Source organism: Marmota flaviventris, chromosome 1 (assembly GCF_047511675.1).
Source record: "Marmota flaviventris isolate mMarFla1 chromosome 1, mMarFla1.hap1, whole genome shotgun sequence".
NCBI lineage: Eukaryota > Metazoa > Chordata > Mammalia > Rodentia > Sciuridae > Marmota > Marmota flaviventris.
The window spans coordinates 8,560,904-8,582,247 of NC_092498.1; the positions used below are offsets into that span (position 1 = coordinate 8,560,904).

The 21,344-nt window shown below is 38.8% G+C and overlaps 1 protein-coding gene across 1 annotated transcript in view; it reads right to left on the minus strand.

Annotated features, from left to right (window-relative positions):
- Positions 1-21,344, minus strand: part of Cntnap2 (contactin associated protein 2) — a 1,323,006-nt gene that overhangs the window by 352,888 nt on the left and 948,774 nt on the right. The gene's annotated exons all lie outside the window — the stretch shown is intronic.

Here is a 21,344-nt window from a genome sequence, read left to right on the forward strand (position 1 = left end):
AGTAGAGACAACTCCTAAACCTTTGTTCTGAAGTTGGAATGAGAAATGAAACAAGCGATAAGGTGGAAACTAAAGGAGTTTTAGTTCACCTTCTGGAAAAACCCAATTTATGACTTCTTCCCTGGATATAGAAGGAATTCTAAACCTAGACAATTTTTATAATATCAAATTTTTTATCTAATCCGTGTAAATTCTTCCTTCACTGTTTCCAGAGAGCTCTTTAAACATGAAAGACAGTGATCAATTTTCCACGTCCTTTGCCCACTCAAAACATCAGACCTGACACGTTTGGCCTCAGAATAAGGGAATGGGCCTTGAGTTTTTATTTCATGGGTTTGAGCATACCAAAAGGCGTTAGTTTTCAATGATATATGTATTCTTTTTTTCAACCAAGAAGTATTGTTTTTCCTTCTTGTGGTCATATCTAAAGCTCTTTCCAAGTAACACATCAATATAAATGATTCTCATATTGATCACCACATCTTTTCTCTACAAACATCACATCACCTTTAATATACTTAATCATTCCTACTTCATCTCAGCAGGTCTCTATGCTCCACTAGTGAACACAAAAGTCTAGTTTGAAGGGGAAGCTTTTACCTGTCTCTGAATTCAGTAAGGCCTTTAAGATGATCAATATTTTTGCTTAATTAATTATTTTGCAGTACTGGGGATTGAACCCAGGACCTTATGCAAGTACCCTATCCCTGAACTACGTCCCCAACACTTTTTTTTTTTTTTTGACAAAGGGTTTTGCTAAGTTGCTGAGGCTGGTGTTGAAGTTCTAGTGCCTCAGCCTCTTGGGTATCTGGGAGGTACGGGTGTTCCCCATGAGCCTGATTAATACTTATTTTCATGTTATCAATATTTCAAAAATGCCGAGGGATGTAAATATCTGTAAATGGTACACCACCTTGGCTACAATAATGATAAGCACTTGTTCTTTAGGATGAGATGGTACAAGTAAAAGTAAAACTTGAAAAACCTCTTACATGAGTGAGAGTTGACCAAGGAAAGAGCCTAAAGATCGCCATCGGTGTCAGGCATGAAGGAGGAAGGAGAAACCAAGGAAATTTAAAATAAAGGATCTAAAATCTGGGAGGAAGTAAAAAACAAAAACAATGAGTGATATAAACCAAGGGAACAGAGCACTTCTGAGAGGAAAAACAGGTAAAATATTTTTAACATTGTAAAATGTCTTGTATCAAAAAATTAAGAGAGCCTGTCAGGTATATCAATATGGAGACCCCGGTGGGCATACTGCAAAGAATTTGGTGCAATAATTATATAGGAATTGAGAAAGCAGAGACAAGCCCTAAACTCTTGTTTTGAAGTTGGAATGAGAAATGGAAGAAGCAATAGGGTGGAAACTAAAGGGGTTTAGCATTAAGAGATCTTTTTAGATAGACTGGGAACTGAATCAACTCATTACGTTTTCTCACATTGCCAACATTATTTTCCCAGCTTGAAAGCAAAAAGCCATGAATACTCCTGTCTGTTTGCACAGGTAGTGAGTAACTTTGTTCAGAGAGTGACTTAAAGTGGCACCTAATTAAGAACATTCTGACCTTGGTTTGGGAAACACCTGAGATTTCAGCATCATCTTGCTTTAGATGTGGAGAACAAAGAGCACCTGGACCTCTTTCTTCAAACCATGAATCATCAAGCACATGGCTTTTATGAAGTATGGTGGCCAAAGTATCGTAGGGAATGAGTCTTGGGCTGCATCCTCGGAGGAAACAACTGAAACTAACAGAAGAACTGGCCGATCATGTCACAGTGAGGTTCTGAGCCTGCGGTTAACTACAGCCAGTTGGATATTTGATCTTTGTTGGGTTTGGAGAAAAAGAGAAATTCAGTAACCCACTCAGGGACATTCTGAAACTTCTGTTAATTAGATTTTAATAAACAAGGTCTTCTCTTGCCAAGCTTACGGCTTGGTCGAGAGTGAGCCATTTATGATGCAGTCCAACTTACACAAATTAAAAGACATATAAATCCTCTCCTCAGAAGAGAGGTAATAAAAATCCATCACAGTTAATGGAGGGCTTAGCAATTATATCAAAGACAGGAATGAGGGGCCTGAACTCGTGGGGCTATGCAAATCTTAAACACGCACGACTTAATTCAGCAAGAGTTTTAGGGATTGAATAAAGCAAGTGAGTGTGTTTGTGTGGATTCATTTTTGTCCTGAGGACTGGAAGGTTGAAATCCCCACAGCTTCTCATGGGGAAAGGGAAGTGACCATCAAGTCTGTGGCAGAGTAAACCATCCCATTTCCTTGAGGTGCGCCAAGTTCTGAGGACCATGCTGACCTGACCTTGAGATGGTTGGATTAGGCTGCCCTGGCTGCCACACAAGCCATTGCAGACTGTGTGGCTTTTACATTCTTTTCCTCACAGTTTTCAAGATGGAAATCCAGATGCCAAGGGCTCTGGCTTCTGGTGAGGCCTCTTCCTGCCTGCAGAAGGCTGTACCCTCACAAGGTCGTTCCTTTTGAGCACATGTTGGGGGACAGGGGACACACGCACTAGCTCTCTGGTGTCTCCTCTTCTTGTAAGGGCACTAATTCTATTGGATCGGGACATCACCCTTATGACCTCATTTGACCTCAGTGACGTTCTTGGAAGTCCTGTTTCCTCATACAGTCATATTAGGGCTTCGGCCTTTCATAGATAAATTTTAGAGGGTCACATGATTCAGTCCATAAAGTTGTTTCAATTTTTTTATCATGGATCTTAGGCAATATTAAATCTGAAAAGTAATAATAAATTTTCTGGGGCGGGGGGAAGATGTTTGGCCTCCTAAGTGTAGGAAATATTCTCTATATTTTATATTTCACCCTTGGAGACCCCAAGTGCCCAGTTGTGTTATAAAGACTATGAGAATTCCTGCGCTGAGTAAAACATATGTTGCTTTGTTTAACCCAACATCCTGGAAAAAGAACTTTCTTTCAAGAACATATATTAACTGACATTATGGCAATGAGTGAAGCATAGAGTTTGGCATTTATTCTGTGGCTTCTCGAACAGCTTAACGGGAAATGATCTCTAGAGCTTTAGAATGTAACAAATGAGATTAAGACCCATGAAGGTAGGGACATGGGCAAGTCCTTCATACCTCAGTTACGGATTCCATATCTGCCACCATACACAACTTCCCACCACCCAGTGTTTTTGCCTAAATCAGCAAGGATGTTCCAATTCTCAGGCCTCTATAATATAACCAAGCCAATTAACTTTCCTTCCTTGGGGGAAAAAAATAAAACAAAAAGCTACTCAGCCTAGATGTCCATTGTCAGAGGAACAGTAAATAAATTGTGATATATTCACATAATGAATAACACAGTAATGAAATAAAAAGCTTCTGCCCAAATCTCTAAAAGGTAATACTGAGGGGAAAGTCAGACACACGATAGTTTATGCTCAGTGATTCTGTTTATCTGGTCAATCATTCTACTTATATGGTCAAAACTAAGCACAAATAACTAAAGTAATAAAGTAACAGAGGTCAGAAGGACAGTTATCTTTGGAAGGACTGAATGGGAGAGGGTCCAAAGGAGCTAGGGAGCTGATGGTGTTATACAGCTTGATCTGGGTGGGGACCGCGTGGGTGTGCTAATTCCCAGTCTTGGTCCCTTCAGAACAGGAACCCAAGTGACCCCTTCAACATTCCGTGGGTCTGGGGCTTCCAGGGATGCTGGGTGTGATACAGCACTGCTCCTCACCTCTTGCCACAAACACCATCTACTATTGGTCAACACTGTTCTCCGTCACACTTGTTTGGAGGGGGTCCCTTTTTAGGGGAGTCTTCCTTATTTCCCTGCCCAATGACCCCCACTCATCCTTACAGCCTTGTCCTGTTGTCATGGCTTCTCGGAGTCCTTCCCTAACCCCTCCAAGATGGATTAATTGCTTCCTCCTGTGGGCTCCCATGGCAATTTGCTTATATGGACAATACGGTTGTGGTTGACATAGACTGGAGGTTTCTCGGGAACTTCCTGGTTCTGAGTATTTATCTCTTGGTCTCCAAGGTCCATTCCTACTGGGTATCCTTGTTTGGATTGGTCTTGTGAGCAATAAAAATGTGACTCTAATGATACACCAGAGATAGATTTTATAATTCTCTGGCCTCCTAAGGGCAATGTGACTTCCTTGAGTAAAGATAATGTCATTTGTGTAGCCACAGAACTTGACCTTGATATTGCAGTCATAATTATCTCTGTATCTTATGTAAATGTCCCCTTTCTAAAAGCAGACACTTTGTATTGTGAAATAACCATGGTGTATATTACTGTCACACTTTTGTTGACATAATTAAGTAAATGGAAGGAAAAATCCTGATAACATCATTTACAATATTCATATATTTTTCCTGAGCATTCTGTTTAAGCAGAGAGTCTCTGAAATCTGAAACTATTCAGTTTTTAAATCTACTTTTTAAATTGGCATGTTCCCTAACTTAATTCCCAATTGCCTTAATTTAAAATTTTTTTTTTGGTGAAATTTAAGCGACTGAACTGATTGTAAGTTTCTTGGTACTGTGCTAAGCATATAGTAAACATTCAATAAACAGTAGGTTAAACCATATGAAAATTTCAATATTGTCTTATGTGTTTGACATACAAAAGTGGCACTTCATACAGTTCAATCTAATGCTTTAAGCTATTATTAAAATCATCGTCATCACTTATTTTTACAGTGTTCGTCCACAAACAGCTTATAATCATTTGCATTAAGAACTGAAAAGTTCAGCACATATTCAGTATTTTTATAAAGAAGGCTTTGGGTTTATACTTTCCAGTGATGAAAGATAAACTCTCTATATAACAGCAAATAGTTCACAATAGACAGAGGCAACATGCCAAGGCTCCTACCCTTTCCCTGAGCTGGGATACCTGCTGTATAGCTTCATCGGCTTCAAAATTAATTTGCAGAACACATAAAAGTGAACATTCTAAATAAGTGTATACATTCTAACTGGATTCAAATAGGAATCTCTTCAAATGAGAGAAGGTCAAAAGAAGCTAGGGAGCTGATCGTGTTACACAGCGTGATGTGGGTGGGGACCGCAGGGGGTGCTAACGTGCAAACATGACTGAGGCCCACATTTAGGGTTTATATCTACACAAGATAGAACTTCAGAAAAGTTGTACCTATGAGCTGACTTAAAAAGACTACTCAAGAACTTCTTGATTTTCAGACAGAATGCTTCCTTCTTCATTCAACAAATATTTATTGTGTGTCAACCAAGTTCCAAGGCACTGCCATTGGTCTGCTGGGAAATACAAAGATTAGAGATTCCTAACTCCATCTTGAAGGAACATTTCGTTTACTAGGTTCTTCATGGCTTGCTAATTTTTCCATAACTGAACAATTAAATTAATATTGTATTACCTCACCATAGAGCACGAGAAATGGGCTCTGCTTATTTTTCTTTTTAAGACTTTTCTGTTGCTTTCCTCTGTTCCTTCTTTCTTACTATTGCAATTTTCCAGCTCTTAAAAAATAAAGCTTACCCTTTTGAATACTTTTAATCTCTTTCTTTCATTCCTTTAATAAAGTTCATATTCATCTAAATAGTTCCAAGCATTCTTAAGAGAATCATGCATTTTAATTATAATTAGATAATGAATATTCGATTACTGAGATTCTGAAATAAAAATTATAATGCCAGGGACGATAGTGCCTGCGATCTGGAGTCTTTTATTATGGTGTTACCAGTGAGAATAATCTGCTGGGAATAACTAATTTGTTCAAGCTGGTTAAAGCAAGTGCATGTGGAAGTAAATGTTTCAATATCACTCAATAAAAATGTACTCTCTTGTATTTAATGTCTTTTGTTGGGAGGCTGTAGAACACATTATTAATAATTCCATTGCTGAACACAATGCCCTTCTGAGAAGGTGGACTATGGTCTCAGTACACAGACCCCAAGGTTTAAGATGTGATCAGTGGCCAGTTGGGGAACTCCTTTCTCCAGGTGTCCTTTTATCCTCATGTGCCCCCTTTCACCTCCTGCTCAGGGTGTCTGTCAAACGACCACATTAGCTCATCCAAGGAGCAAACAAGAAGTACCTCTCTGATTGTCTAGGAAATAGCAAACCTCCCTGGTGAAGCAGGTGAAATAGGTCAAAAGGAAGCGCAACTAGGTGGGGGAAGGCAGGAAGAGTGAGAGAAATGCATCTTTTCACTTAGTTCACTCCAGGGAAAAGAGAGACATACTGTTGAGATAGGCAGAAGACGAAGGTCTGTACAGGGAATATCAACGAATTGTGAGAAAGAAAATCAGACTCTCAAGGACCCGGGTAGAAGACCCTGGATGTGAACAGCTCCAGTTGGTTTGAAAAGAAGACAGAAGTGTATAGAATAAAAGATGTTTGATTCAGAAGGCTTTTACAGAAAGGGGGCAGGTTGGACTTTTATACCCATATGCAGTTACCTCCCTGCATATAATTTATCTTTCACCTTAACAACTATGTTGTTTTGTTGCATCAAGGTTTGCCTGCATCTAGCTGCTTCTATCACCTTATTTCTGGGAGGGAAGGGAAAAGCTTATTTCTAGGGCTTCAGAAATAAGAGAGGACGAGCACCAGGCACTTAGGTACAGCATCTTTGGGAGAGAGAGTCCCTGGGTGACATGTAGGGACAGCCTTCCCTCCACAGCCTGCTGTCCTTCATACCTCAGGATGTTGGACTCCTCCTGTTTGAAACTTGCTGGGATAGGAAATAATACTCCAGCTAATGCTGATCAAGTACTACCTCTTGTTGCTACCATTGTTAAATGTTCTTTTTCCGTGGGATATTTTCATATTTAGCCGTTGATTTTCAGTAATCCAAGATCTGGATAAGTTTTAATTGAATATAGCTAAGCCTTTAATAACACCAGTGCCGGGGCCAGACCCACCTTGTTGGTTGACCATTTCACCATTCCTGCTTTTTACTGCTTCAAAATTTGCCAGTGGTGGCGTAAAGCTCCCTTGTATAATCCTGGCCTGTCCTACTTATTTTTCAGTTATGATGCTAATTTATGCATCCCACCATATAATTCATTTACTCTTCCTAGTACTCAATAAAAACTAGTTATTACTTTCTCTTTCCCATGCAGAAGCATGATATTGTACTCTCTGTTGGGATCCTAACTTCAGAGTCTGAACTATACCCACTCCGTGATTCTGATGGTTCTTCTGGGCTTATTGTGGGAAGGGTAGGCAGAGGGCTATATTTGTATAAAGTAGTCAGCAATCTTTTGAGCCTAAAGGAAGAAGAGGGTTGAAGGGCTGAAAGTTGTCCTTAGGTTAATGGATCAGGCTTGGAGAAAGGAGTAATTTTGAATAGGATAAGATGTCACCCAGATGGTTTCAAGTTACTGCTAAGATACTACTACAACAACAAGATTTAGATGACTGTCTTTGCTTGAAGTATTTGGCTGAGACCCTATACTTTGGGCATTGAGTATTCCACATCTGTCCTAGGCAGGTAACAGACATCAAAGTAGCAGCTGGATCAGAATAGATAGGCATCAGCAGATGTCCAAGGGCAGCTGGAAAGCCTGGGTTTGGACTCACACACAAGCCAGTCCCTGGGAACTCAATGATTGAGTAGCTTCTGAGAGTAGCTGAGGTTTCCAAGCTTCCTAATTCAGACAGAACCAGAGAATTGCAATTTGTTATATGACTAGTAAACGGACGTGGCATGGGGAAATATAAATCTCAATGACCAAAGAGAGGAATGGCTAGTTTTAAAACCTGACTTCTACCTGGGTTTTTAGAACCACAGTTTAACAAAAAAGTAGGATTTTTTTTTACATATATATATATATATATATATATATATATATATATATATATGTATATTTTTATATGAGATCCTTAGACTGGGTGCACAGCATCATCTGGGACCCTGTCAGAAATGCAGAATTACAGGCTCCACTCAAACCTACTGGAAAAGAATGTTCATTTATTAATGATCCCAGGAGGTTCAATGTACAAGGCATTGGGCAAGGGGAGGCCAACTCCTGGTTAGGAGTTCATTTGGTCAGCACACAAAAATAGCAATTTCACTGTCTCTCTTTACAATGTATGTCTGACTCCTACAGGTAATTGAACTTTAGCTATGGTAGTATCATTTAGTTTGCAATATGTTGGAATTTGGATGACAATATTTTATATCTGTGGTGGTCTAGTAAGATTTTTCGCTGTAGGTTCATGGATCAACCTATAATAGGAATTTCACGCTCAGGAAGAAAAAAGTATATACTGTGAAATCAATGCACACATCTATCTCTCAGACAGTTACTCTTAATCTCTTAGTCAAAGGGCAAATATTGCAATTCACAGTTATATGGGGACCTTTATGGGCCTTGATGTCCTATAGACTTGTAGCTAGGTATATGATACCTGAAAGCTCTAATTTTAGATCAAGAGATTCTGATCCTCTTCCTCCTCCCCCGACCTTTAAATAAACACATTAATAAAATCCAAAAAGTCTTTATAGAGACTAGAGTCTTCTATAAAGAAGTAATTTGTGTTTGCAATATTAAGCAATACTTGTTATTTAGTATTCACCTAAGTATTTTTTTTTTTTTGGAGGGTGATCATTATGATCAATGAGTTACACTGAGGAATGGAAACAACACATTTGTGACAAAGGAATGAACTTCTAGAATCTAATTCACACTTCTCAGTATATAGATAAGGAAACTAAGATTTAGAAAGGTAAAGAAACTTTGCTTAAGATTCTAGCATCCACTGAGGTTTCTTTTTATGTCTCTAAATCCAATCTGACTTCTACATGATGTGCACGCACGAACAAATCCGTGACACAATGCCTGGGCACTTGTGACTTTAATTTCGGTACAACTCTGCTGCTGATTTCAGAATGGCAACGTACTTGATCTCCTAGTAACTAAAACTGTGTGCCTGCCCATTGCACTTTTGGACCACAAGGACCTGTGGAACTCACATTTTCTTGACCATCTCATTTCTAATGATCTTTTCATCGAATGCGATTCTGCCATCTATTTTCATTGATACCCTTGCCCGGGTCATTATTTTTCTCCAAGTTTAAAAATTTTCATTATTCTAACCTTTGACCACTGCCACTAGTTCAATGACTCTGGTTCCTAAATCGAGTATTTCTTCTCCTGGAACCTTCCATCAATCAAGCCCCCCCCGCCCCCCCTCACCTGTGGCTCCCTCTTCCCTGCTCCTATCCTCACTCCCCTCCTCTCTTGGCTTAGACCCCCAAGTCTGCTGCTGTCTTCGCTTCTTCATAAACAATCACCTCAGCTCTCTCCAAGGCACTTGTCAGTAAAACACCAACTGGACTCAAATCTCACTCTTTGCTAAAGCAGGCACTTTCTATTCCTGGGCAATACCACTAATAGACCTTTCTCCTTCTTTCCTGTTTTCTTAACCAGCTCTTTCTTCTTTTGCCTCAAACTCCAAACACCTGTCCCTCCTGCCTCAGCAGGTAACTTTACCTGGAAAGCTAGCTCCTGGGAAATCCAGATATTCTTTCTCAGCAGTAAAATTTGGAGAAAAACAAAAGAACCAAAGGTGCTGACCAGCCACAATTCCATGTGGACCACCATATCCACCAAGTCCCCAGGCATACAGGATAGGCCAACCCCCCGCCACCCCTGGATTCCACCTGCCATTCATTCTCTTTATGCCTCAACCCAGCAACTCCTCGCCTCCACACCTTAGGATCAGTTGGTAACTTTATCTCTGAATAAAAAAAAATGTAGAATCTATTCCAAGTAGAATTCAATCATCTTCCTGACCCTAATGCTATATCTGGGTCCATGTTTTCAGTTCCTTCTGGCATGATAGATAAACGTCCCTTCCGATGTGAGCCAGCCTGCCCCCCATTCAGCAGACTGCATCACATCTGAATTGGAACAAATTATATTCCATGCTTTTTTAATTTTGTCAGAATGAAACCTCATGTTATGTATAACTTAAAAGAAGCAATAAAAACTTTTAAAAAGAAGCAATTCTCTTGAGATATTCTCCAAGAGTCCTTTGGAAAACATTATTGAAAATATACACATAAATATTTACTCACATATTTTGTGCTTCTTAAAATATGAAAAGTAACCAAATTCTATGTCATAAAATTCAAATTTAATAATGCATATTTATTGAGCTTATTCAAATATAGTTATTATTATTATGGTAGTTGAAAGAACTGGTATATATGAGCAAAGCAGGCAGCTAAGTAGGGTAAGTGGGCTGTAAATTCTGAATTATTTTCAAGATTTGCAATGTGCAACCCATGATTTTCGTTTTACTATGGAACTCTTTCTTGGGGGAAAAGTATTTCACTATAAATAGCTCCTCTGTTAAAATATGGATTAATTATGATCCGTGACTCTTGGGCAAGTCTGTACCCTGATCTGAGATGCACTCTGGGGACTTCCGTGCTGGGGTCAACTCTACGTCTACTTCCTCTGCTCTTTCATCTGAATCTCAAGATCAGCCTGCAGCTCTCTGCTCTTCCTGTATTTCAGCTTGTGGCCTCTGGGTTCTCTTGCTCTATAACAAGAGGGTTATCTGGTCCATGAGGCCAGAGACTGTGTGTCATGTGACGGCAGGTGGAGCAGGCCACCAAATTGCTCTGTGTGCTCTGATTCTGGTCTCACATGACTTCCTCCATGACACAAGAGCAAGTACTCACAACAGAGTCCAGAGTGCTCTAAACATTGTCCACGGATAACTACAGATCCTGAAGGCTTTCTAGAGAGTCCACCAACCACTGAACCAGACTATTATCATAATAATACTAAGACACTATTTTCCCTCTCACTCCCCTTTGATCATTGATATATAATAGAATATTCTGGAGGCTCTGCGGCATGTGATCACAACACATCGAATATAAGAACCCAGCTGACATCAAGGACGTGCAAAACTGTGCAACAACGGCACGTCTCACTGATCTTATTTTGTTGCTGTTGCTTGGGAATAATGGAGGGAAAATAGTGTTTTTCCTTAAATTATGTCATGGAAACAAGTTTTATTGTTATTATAAAGATAATTCTATTTTTAACAGTTTTATTGTTATTTTAAAATAGATGGATAAATATTTTAAAACATCAACTTAAATTTGTAATACATGAAAGACTGATGTGCAAATCTACCCCAAAGCTTTTAGGTGTCTCAGATTTATGACTAGTTGGGGTTTGGGGATTTAAATAAGATTTGATAATGATCTTGCTATAGGAATTCATCTTCATGTATGCACTTGGGTGTGCGAGACTGCAAAGGGCCACTTTGAGAGGGCATTCTGTCATCTCATGAGGGGTGGGTAAGGCAGGAAATGCTGCACTCTGGACCCTCTCAGGGGGAAGAGCAAGGAGGGCCTAGCCATCTTACAGAAATCTTAGAGACTGCGTGGGGTACAAATGAGGAAAGCTATGAGAGATCACTGTGTGGAGGATCCTCCTTCTACAAATGTTTGGGGTTTCCTGTAGCCACGGTGACAATGGGCAAGTTTTCCCTGTTATCACATGTATCCATGGAGCAATAAGAACAAGCAGAATTTCTCCAGATTCTCCCAGAGCCTCTGCCTACAAGTCAGGGGGTGACACCGCGCTGTGCTGTCATACATAAGGGAAACGCAGGAACAGAAGTAAGGCTGGAAGAAGCCCAAGCTGCCCAGCCTCCCCGGCTCCCCGACGCCCTGTCCACTTGTACTTCCTTCATTTCTCATTTTCTGGTGTTCAGTTGCTACTCAGGGCCTTGCTGAAAAGATGCTGATAAAGGAACTCAATCTTTGGGGCTAGCAAATAAAACCTTATCAAATATCAATACACATTCCTTATCTGTTAGGAGACACCCGAGTGCCCCCTGAACCGAAGCGCTGGATTTTAGTCGAGGGCAGAGCCTTATCTGAACTTTTCCCAAACACCTGGGTAACCAACGGCCATGAAAAACATGTCCCGTGCTCAAATTATTTGCAGGGACAAGTTCTGCTCCTGCGGGATGGTTTAGATCATCTAAGATGCTGCCGTTCTATGTGAATGTTCAAAGATGGTTCATTTATGTAGGTTTTTCCATATATATTTCGACCAAAAACATCTGCCCCTCCCACCTGCTCCAGGATTATGAATTAACATTTCTCAGGACTTCAGCATCTAGAACAGAGTTTAGGAAATACTGTTTTCTTGCAATTGAAGAAAACTTTAATAAGATTTGTCATCAGAAACAAAATAGTGACTAAGGAATGTGTTTTCCTGAGTGGGTTTTTCAAACGTTTTGCTCTGATCAATAGCTAGAAGGACACTGCTTTCTTGGGATCCTTTAATGCACATGCAAAATTTTACAACATAATGTTGACCCTTACAATGTCTGCGAGGCTCTGACATTTTATATATTCTCATTCATATTTTAGAATGTTGGTCACAGGCCACTAAAATGATTTCACAGTCCATAACTTAGAAAAACAATGCCTGAGATGACTTCACTGAGGAGTAGAACAAGGCCACTTTAAATCACTTCCATTTAGTAGCGTGATCTTGAACAAAATGCAGGACACAATAGCTTCTTTATCTACACTTAATAGGTAATCATTTTACATGGAAGATATTATTACTAATTAATGGTGCTTTTATCTATGATGGATTTCCAAATAAAGGACTTCAGAAACGGTTGAATTTCAGATAGACCAAAGAAACTGGAAGAAATAAAGTCGTGTGAACTCAGCTCATCTTCTTTTACTGAAATCGCCTCTGCTCCTCAACCACTCGGTTTTAAATTTTTCTGTCTAGTGCAGCTACAGAAGAATTTGCAGGCAAGGATCTTGGGGTCCACTAAAGATGCGTCCCTGCTCTTCCCTCCTTGCCCTCTCCCGACAGCTTAGATCCCACCCCTGAATTTCACATTCTCAGCTCTGTGCACACTCCCCGAGTACTTTCCTTTTTGTTTGTGGGAATTTCCATTTATTGAAGATCAGTTTCCTTTAACATAGAAACATAGAATTATGAAAAAAAGAAAGCTTTGAAAAGCACAAGTTATTGTTTATAAAAATATTAATGATAGCTGGGCGCAGGGGTTCACGTGCCTGTAATCCCAGCAGCCCGGGAGGCTGAGACAGGAAGATCGAGAGTTCATAGCCAGCCTCAGCAAAAGGGAGGCGCCAAGCAACTGAGCAAGACCCTGTCTCTAAATAAAATACAAAATAGGGCTGGGATGTGGCTCAGTCATTGAGTGCCTCTGAGTTCAATCCCCAGTTCAAAATACACACACACACACACACACACATACACACATAGATAGATAGATAGATAGATTCAGTTCCCAATGTACTGGATGAGCTATATAGACTGTTTATTTTTAAATAGTAAATGTACTTTTCTATTGAGTAAAGTTTATTTAAAAATATAATACTTTCTAAAGTAAGTTTACTGCAATGAAAATTATCAATTCCTTGCTCTTTTTCAATGACATTTTTTAAAAGTAGAGATAAGCTTGTCATTTTATTATTTGGAAAAACAAACATCTTCTAAGATTTCATATTGTACATGCACCAGAAAATTAACAGGGATAGTAAAAACAGAAATAATTAAAAAGAATTTTATGTAAAGAATTTTAAATATTCTCTGTATGAAGAGATGTCAGATATGTTAATATCTACTTTCTTGCTTTCAGAGAAACTTAGGCTGTGTGTGTGTGTGTGTGCTCGAGCGCCCACGCGAGCGCATGTGTATGGGGGGGAGTTTAAGAAAACATTCCCTATCCCTAAGCTCATAAAGATATACAAATTTTTATTTTAGTATATAAAATCTTTTGTGCTTTTCCTTACATCTGTGTTTTTAACCACCTGTTAGAGGTAGAAGGTGAGGATGACAACATCACCTTTAAAAACACGTCCTCAATGTGCTAACTTCCTGCCATTAGTCCCCATTCCTTTTTTAAAAAAAATTGTTGGTTTTTTCTTAGTTATGCATAGTAGAATTGATTTTGATAAAATCATACAGGCATGGAATATACCTTGTTTTAATTAGGGGTCCTTTTTTGTGGGTAGGCAAGTATTCACTTAGCTATTTTCATACATGTACATAGGAAAATTATGTTAGACTTATTCTTTTCTTTTCCTATTCCCCCACTCTTCCTCTTGTTCCTATTTGCATAATCTACTAAACATTTCTCCTTCCCCTCACCCACTTTATTGCGGTTTCGCTTGCACATATCAACAAAAACACTCAACCTTTGTTTATTTTGATTGGTTTAATTCACTTAGGATGATAGTCTCCAGATCCATACATTTACTGGCAAGTGTCATAAAATCATTCTTCTTTATGGCTGAGTAATATTCCATTGTGTATATATAACACAAGTTCTTTATCCATTTATGGGTTGATTGGCATCCAGGTTGGTATTCTTAAAGGTTCCACTACCTCCCAATTGATCTATAAGCTGGAGATCAAATGTTCAACACAGGAGCCTTTGGGGGACAGTTTCCCAAACCAGTAGATCCCTACTTTGCCCCATATTTAAAAATCAATTCCAGCTCTTGGCAGATGGCAGAGCAGAGGAGATTGCTTTCCAAGCTGCTCCGTGGCATGAGACCAAGAGAGCAGAGAAACAGCTTCTCAGGGAGGTGGGTAAAAGTGGGATTTTACTGGGATTTAACACTGGACTCTCAGAAAAGCTTGTGAACTCAGACGGTTGGATACAATAAAATAAAGGAAGAAAGCCCACCCCTGGCACTGACCACTGCTGGACCTGATCCACTAGGGGCACAGCAGGGAGAGGGACTAGGAAAACCCACATTTCAGTGGCACTGTGGCATGTCGTGGTACAGAGAAATCAGAGATTGCGGACACTGCTGGACTGCCTCACTGGGTGTGCTACACCACGTCCTTGTGAGGGACAGACACCATGCTTCCCCTGGTCGCTCTCTTTCTGCCATACTATATCAGGCAGCGACTGTGGGGTCTAGGAGCCCAGACCTGGGAAATCCAAGCTGGGTCTGAGCCACAGACCTGGCCACCACATGGCCCAGAGTGTGTCTAGGTGACTTGGAGAAGATTAGGTGAGGAGAGTGTTTTACCCAGGGGTACATGGACCCAAGAAATCCCCTTTCCTTTCCCCTCTTTGAGTCTGGCAGCTCACAGGACTAGCTGAGGTGGGTTGGAATTTGATTGGGCAGGGGGAGAATGACTGTGAGCTTGGGGACTGGGCCAGGGAGCCCAGGAAGGGTGGGATCCATGGTGGTGGAGGGGGAGACGGATTGGCTCCTCTGCCTCACAAGTGCAACCCAGGGGAGACTTCTGGGATGCAGTCTCCAGTGTGGATTGGCAGCCACCAGGCTCTGAGGTGCACACATTTAAATCTTCATCCCAATTGCCATTCAGCAAAGCCCCTGGGGCCTACCTAGACCTAAACCCCACCTCAGGAGCTCCACCTGTGGGATCTCCTCTCACTGAACTCTACAGCAACCCCACCCTGAGCGGGGAGTAGACTCTCCACCTGCCCCACCCCATACAGCTGAGAAGGGAAGGCAAGAATTTTTGAACTCCAACTGGAAAATTGCCGAGCAACACAAGAAGAGGAAGAATTTGACAGCCTGCGGCCACTAATCTTGTGCACAGTACCCATCTCAATAAAGAAAGACATTTGAAAACAGACAACAAACATATTCTCATTGACAATTTTAGACCACCACGTAGGAAGCTATTCATTAATTTTTCATCAAGAACTTTAAAAAATTATATACACACACATGTTTTTTTTCTTCACTTCTATTTCTTTCTCTTGTTTTGACTGTGTGCTGAATAGTTCATGGGCATTTATACATATACACATTTCTCTCTCTTTTTTATTTCTTGCATTTTTGAAGGTAGTTATTTTTCATTATTCTGTCTTTTGAGGGTTAGGTTTTTTTGATTAGTGTATTTTGGTTTTGCTTTTTTATTGTTTCTCACTTGTCTATCTCTCTTGATTCTTATTTTTCTCTTTTATTCTACTAACAGCCATATTCTGTTTTTCTTTCTTTCACACATCTTTTATTTTTTTAATCACTTCTACATTCTCTCCTCTTCCCTTATAATCTCACATCCTATATCTCTTCTGCATCTTCCTGTTCACATTTTGAAATTGCAAGCACTTTTGCAATCGTACTGTTTTTACTGCTAGTAATTGCACATCATACAATTTTCATTTATTATGTCAATTAATGGTTTGGTTATTATAGTAGGAACTATGTATTTAGTTTAATGCTCTTTATTGTTTGCATTGTTTATTGTTATCATTTGTCTTACCCTAAACCATGAGGTACTAGAAACCTTCAGGGACACTATAAGTTCATAGGGTAGAAAGTTTTCTGCCTCAGATTTATACTGATAGATGGGTAGACACACAAACAATATGAAAAAGCAAGGGAACAAACCATCCCAACAAACCAAAATACCTCAGTACCAAAACTCTTTGAAACCACAGTGGAGGAAATGTCAGAGAAGAATTTAGAAAGTTCACAAAGTGATATGCAGGGTAAAAGAGGATGTATTGAGTGAAATCAGAAAGAAAATATAGAAAGTGCAAGATCACTTCACTAAAGAGAGATTCTGAAAAAGAATCATGTGGAAATCCTCAAATGAAGGAATCAATAAATAAAATTCAAAATTTAATGGAAAGCATCACCAATAGATTAGACCACTTGGAAGACAGAATTTCAGGCAATGAAGACAATATGTAATCTTGAAAGTAAAGTTGACCATGAAGAGAAGATATTGAGAGACCAGGAATAGAATTTTCAAGAAATATGGGATAACATGAAAAAGCCAAATTTATGATTCATTGGAATAGATGAAGGCTCTGAAGTACAAACGGAAGGAATGCACAATCTTTTCAATGAAATAATATCAGAAAATATCCCAAACATTAATAATAAAATGGAAAATCAAATACAGGAGGCACACAGGACTACAAATATGCAAAATTACAACAGACCCACACATAAGGTACATTATTATGAAAATGCCTAACATACAGAATAAATAACAAATTTTAAAAGCTGCCAGAGAAAAGTGACTGGTTATATTCAGAGGTAAACCAATCTGGATTTCAGCTGATTTCTCAACCCAGCCACTAAGGGCTAGGAGGTCTTGGAATAATATAAATCATCTCTGAAAGAAAATTGATACCAACTGAGAAGACTATCCCCAGCAAAATTAAGCTTCAGAATTGAAGATGAAATATAAACCTTCCATGATAAACAAGAGTTAAAAGAATTCCCAGCTAGAAAGCCTGCACCAAAAACATGCTCAAAAAATATTACATGAAGAAGAAATGAAAAATAAAAATGAAAAGCAGCAGAAGGAATAACTATACTAAAATAATAATCAATCAAAGGAGAAACTATTATTAATTAAAAACTAGAAATAAACGAAAATGACAGAGAATAAAAACCATCTCTTAATCATAACATTGAATGTAAATGGCTTAGAATCATCAATCAAAAGACATAGGCTGGCATATTGGATAAAGAAACATGACCCAACAATAAGCTATCTCCTAGCAACTCACCTCATAGTCAAAGACATCCACAGACTGAAGATAAAAGGATGAGAAAAAACATATCATTAATATGGATCTTCTGAAGAAGCAGGGGTTTCTATTTTCATGTCAGCTAAAGTAGACTTCAAGCCACAGTTCATCAGAAGAGACAAAGAAGGTCATTTCATCCTTCTTAAAGGAATTGTACAACAATAAGAAATAACAATTACAAATATTTATGATCCAAACAATGGAGCATCTACATATGTCAAACAAATCCTTCTCAATATCAAGAATCAAATAGACCACAACTCAATATTACTGGGTGACTTTAACACACATCTCTCATCAGTAGACAGATTTTCCAAATAAAAACTAAATAAAGAAGCTATATAACTAAAAAACATAATTAATAATTTAGGCTTAATAGACATATATAGAATATTTCATCCACCAGGGACTGAATACACTTTCTTCCCATCAACAAAAGTTATCATTTTCTAAAATAGACCATATCATAGGACACAAAGCAACTCTTAACAAATACAAAAATTTAGAGATAATTCCTTGCATTCTATCAGATCAAAATGAAATGAAAGTAGAAATCAATAATAAGAAAAAAGTAGAAGCTACATTAACACCTGGAGATCAAGTTATCCCACTCCTTGGTTGATAAACAAAGGAGTTAAAAGCAGCATACTACAGTGACACAGCCACATCAATGTTTATAGCAGCACAATTCACAATAGCTAAGCTATGTAACCAACCTAGATACCCATCAAGAGATGAATGGGTAAAGAAATTGTGGTATATATACAGAATGGAATATTATTTAGCCATAAAAAGAACAATTTTATGACATTCACCAGTAAATAGATGGGATCTGGAGACTATTATGTTATGTGTAATAAGCCAATACTGAAAACCCAAAGGTCAAATATATTCTCTGATACATGGATGCTACCCCCTAACAAGGTGTGGGTAGAAGAAGAGTAAAATTCAGTGAATTAGACAAAGGATAATGGAGGGAAAGAACAGAGGATAGGAATGAATCTGACATAACTTTCCTGTGTACCTATATACCATATGAATCTCAACAACATGTAGATCCACAAGACTGGGATCTTAGAATAAGATATATTCCATGCTTGTATAAATGAATCTAAATAGATTTTACTGTCATGTATAACTAAAAAAGAACCAATGGAAGAAATCAATTCCAGGTAGATTAAATTGAGGTTTTTGTTTGTTTTAATAGTAACGGAAAGCTAACTAAGGTCCATTTCAAGTTTTCCCTATGGATACCTGAGTGTCCTACCACAATTCGTTTGAAAGATCATCTTTCAAAGGTTCTCTTATTGGTTTGTGAAGCCCATTCTGTCAGTAATTAAGTATCATACACATGTGGGTCTATTTATGTACCCCTTTTTCTATTTATTTTTTTTCAATTCATCATCTAATAATATTAATATGGTCAGAGGATCTCTTTAGCACATGTGTGTCAAACATGCTTTACTAAATGAACTAGAAGTACTTATAATATGTAAAGATACCAACAATACAAAATGATTTTTAAAACAATATAATCTAATAGATGCATTGAAGAAATTTAGGCCATAATCGAATACGTGTGCATATTCGTATCTATGTAAAGACATTCATTTATGCACATGATCCTATTTTTTCATCTTTTTCATACCATCTTACACCTTTTATATATGATGACTTCCTCAAACACACACTTTGCCAATTCTACTAGACTCTGTCAACATAAGGGGTGTTGGGATTTTGATCTGAAATGCCACCACAAATCTCAAGTGTTGAAGGCTAGGTCCCCAAGGCCGCAGTGTTCAGAAGTGGGGCCTCTGGAAGGAGCCTGGCGAGCCCCCTGAGTGGACTGATCCATTGATGAATCAGTGATTCAGTGCACTCCTGGGAGGTGGTGGGGACTGGGAGGTGGGGCTGGTTGGAGGGGAGGGTCCTTAGGCTGTGCCCTGGAGGGCTATCTATTATCTCCTGCTTCTCTCATGCTCTCTCCTGGCTGCCACAAGATAAGCAGCTTTCCCCTCTATGTGCTTCTGCCAGGCTGGACTGCTTCACTCGAGGCCCCAGAGTCACCAGGCCAATTGACCATGGACTGAAACCTTTGAAACCATGAGCCAAAATAAATCTTTCCTTCTTTAAGTTGATTTTCTCAGGAATTTTGTCATAGCCACAGAAATCTGACTAACACAAGGGGATAAAGTAAAGTGCCTAACATATTTTTAATATTGAATATATACTGCTAAGTAAACAAATAAATGAATGGCATTTCAAAGAGAATTATTAAATAGTCATCCAAAAATTGAGAAAAATTATTTAGTATTTAGATAGCAATTATTGGATGGAAATTACTATGCTTTTCTATACTAGAAATAAATATAATTGCTTAGTATATATGAACACAAGGTGCATGGCACTGAATCAATATTCAATAATTTACAAAAATTATGTAAGTACCACTACTCTATACAATCACCTTTCAGTGGTGCCAACAGACCATTATTGTCTTTTCTACTTACTGTTTTCTTTTTCTTCTGTATAATGCTAAGGCTCTGGTTAAAATGCAACGATATCCTTTCTCCTGACATTAAAATTGGCCTTTAGTAAAATAATTAGCATTTATTATATTTAAATAATGCTAAGTCACTGGTGAGCTGCTTCTGAAATACAACATCTGAAATAAACTTAAATCTGACTTGAATGAAGTCTTGAAAGGCAATTTCAGATTCATGGAAGTCTGTGGAAGAGGCACTAATGGGAAAAGATGGCGCAAAGCTGAGGGTGTCAGAGTCATCTACCTTTCCGTCTCTCTCCATGTTCACGGACCAGTCACTTCCCTCCTGTTCATGGCAATAATTCATTTGCCTCCCCTCATGTCTTATTGCCTATCTCCCTTCTACCCTTTTACCTCCATTCTCTCTCTCCCAGATATGCTCAGTTTCTTTTTTAGAAAAGTGAATTGGCTTAGTTTCTCTTAATGAGTAGGATGTGTCCCCCCAGAAAGATATTTTCAAGTTTAAATCAATGGTACTTATGAACATGACCTTCTTTGGAGACAGATTCTTTGCAGGTGTAATCAAGACATATTTAAATAAGGTTGACTGTAATTAAATGACTGTATCCTGGATGACAAAGTCAGAGAGAGAAGGTCATGTGATAATCCACAGAGATTGGAGTGAGGCATCTATAAGCAAGGGACATCCAGAATTGCTGGCAACCACCAAAAACTAGAAAAGAGGTCATGTCCCTGTTGATACCTTGAGTTCAGACATCTGGCCTCTAGAACTGTGAGAGAATAAATTCCTGTTCTTTTAAGCTACTGGATGATGGTACTTTTGTTATAGCAGCCCTAGGATACTAATACAGCTTGCCTCAGAACTTTCAATTCTTTTTATGCTTATCAATCTGATTATCACAACCAATAGAATTGCTCTTCCCTTCTGTGGTTACTTTGATGTTAATATTTTTGTTCCACTCACATATCCTTTTGACTAGGTGACCATGGGAGCATGTCTTTCTAAGGATTCTACCATTCATACTACTCAGTTGGCTTAGGGGAAGTATAAATGAAAATAAGTTATTCTCAGAGAACTTTCAGTTTAGGGAAAGAGACAGGGAAGCATGATTAAAACTGAGTATAATTAGTGCTTCCCACAAACCTGAGACAATTCACAGTGAGCAAGATGAGTATCTATAGAACAACACTTACTTCATCAAATATGAGAGGTTAGGAGGACAATAACGTGACAGTTCATCTTGAAAACAGTGTAAGACTGGGGAGAACTCCCTGGGGCAGCAC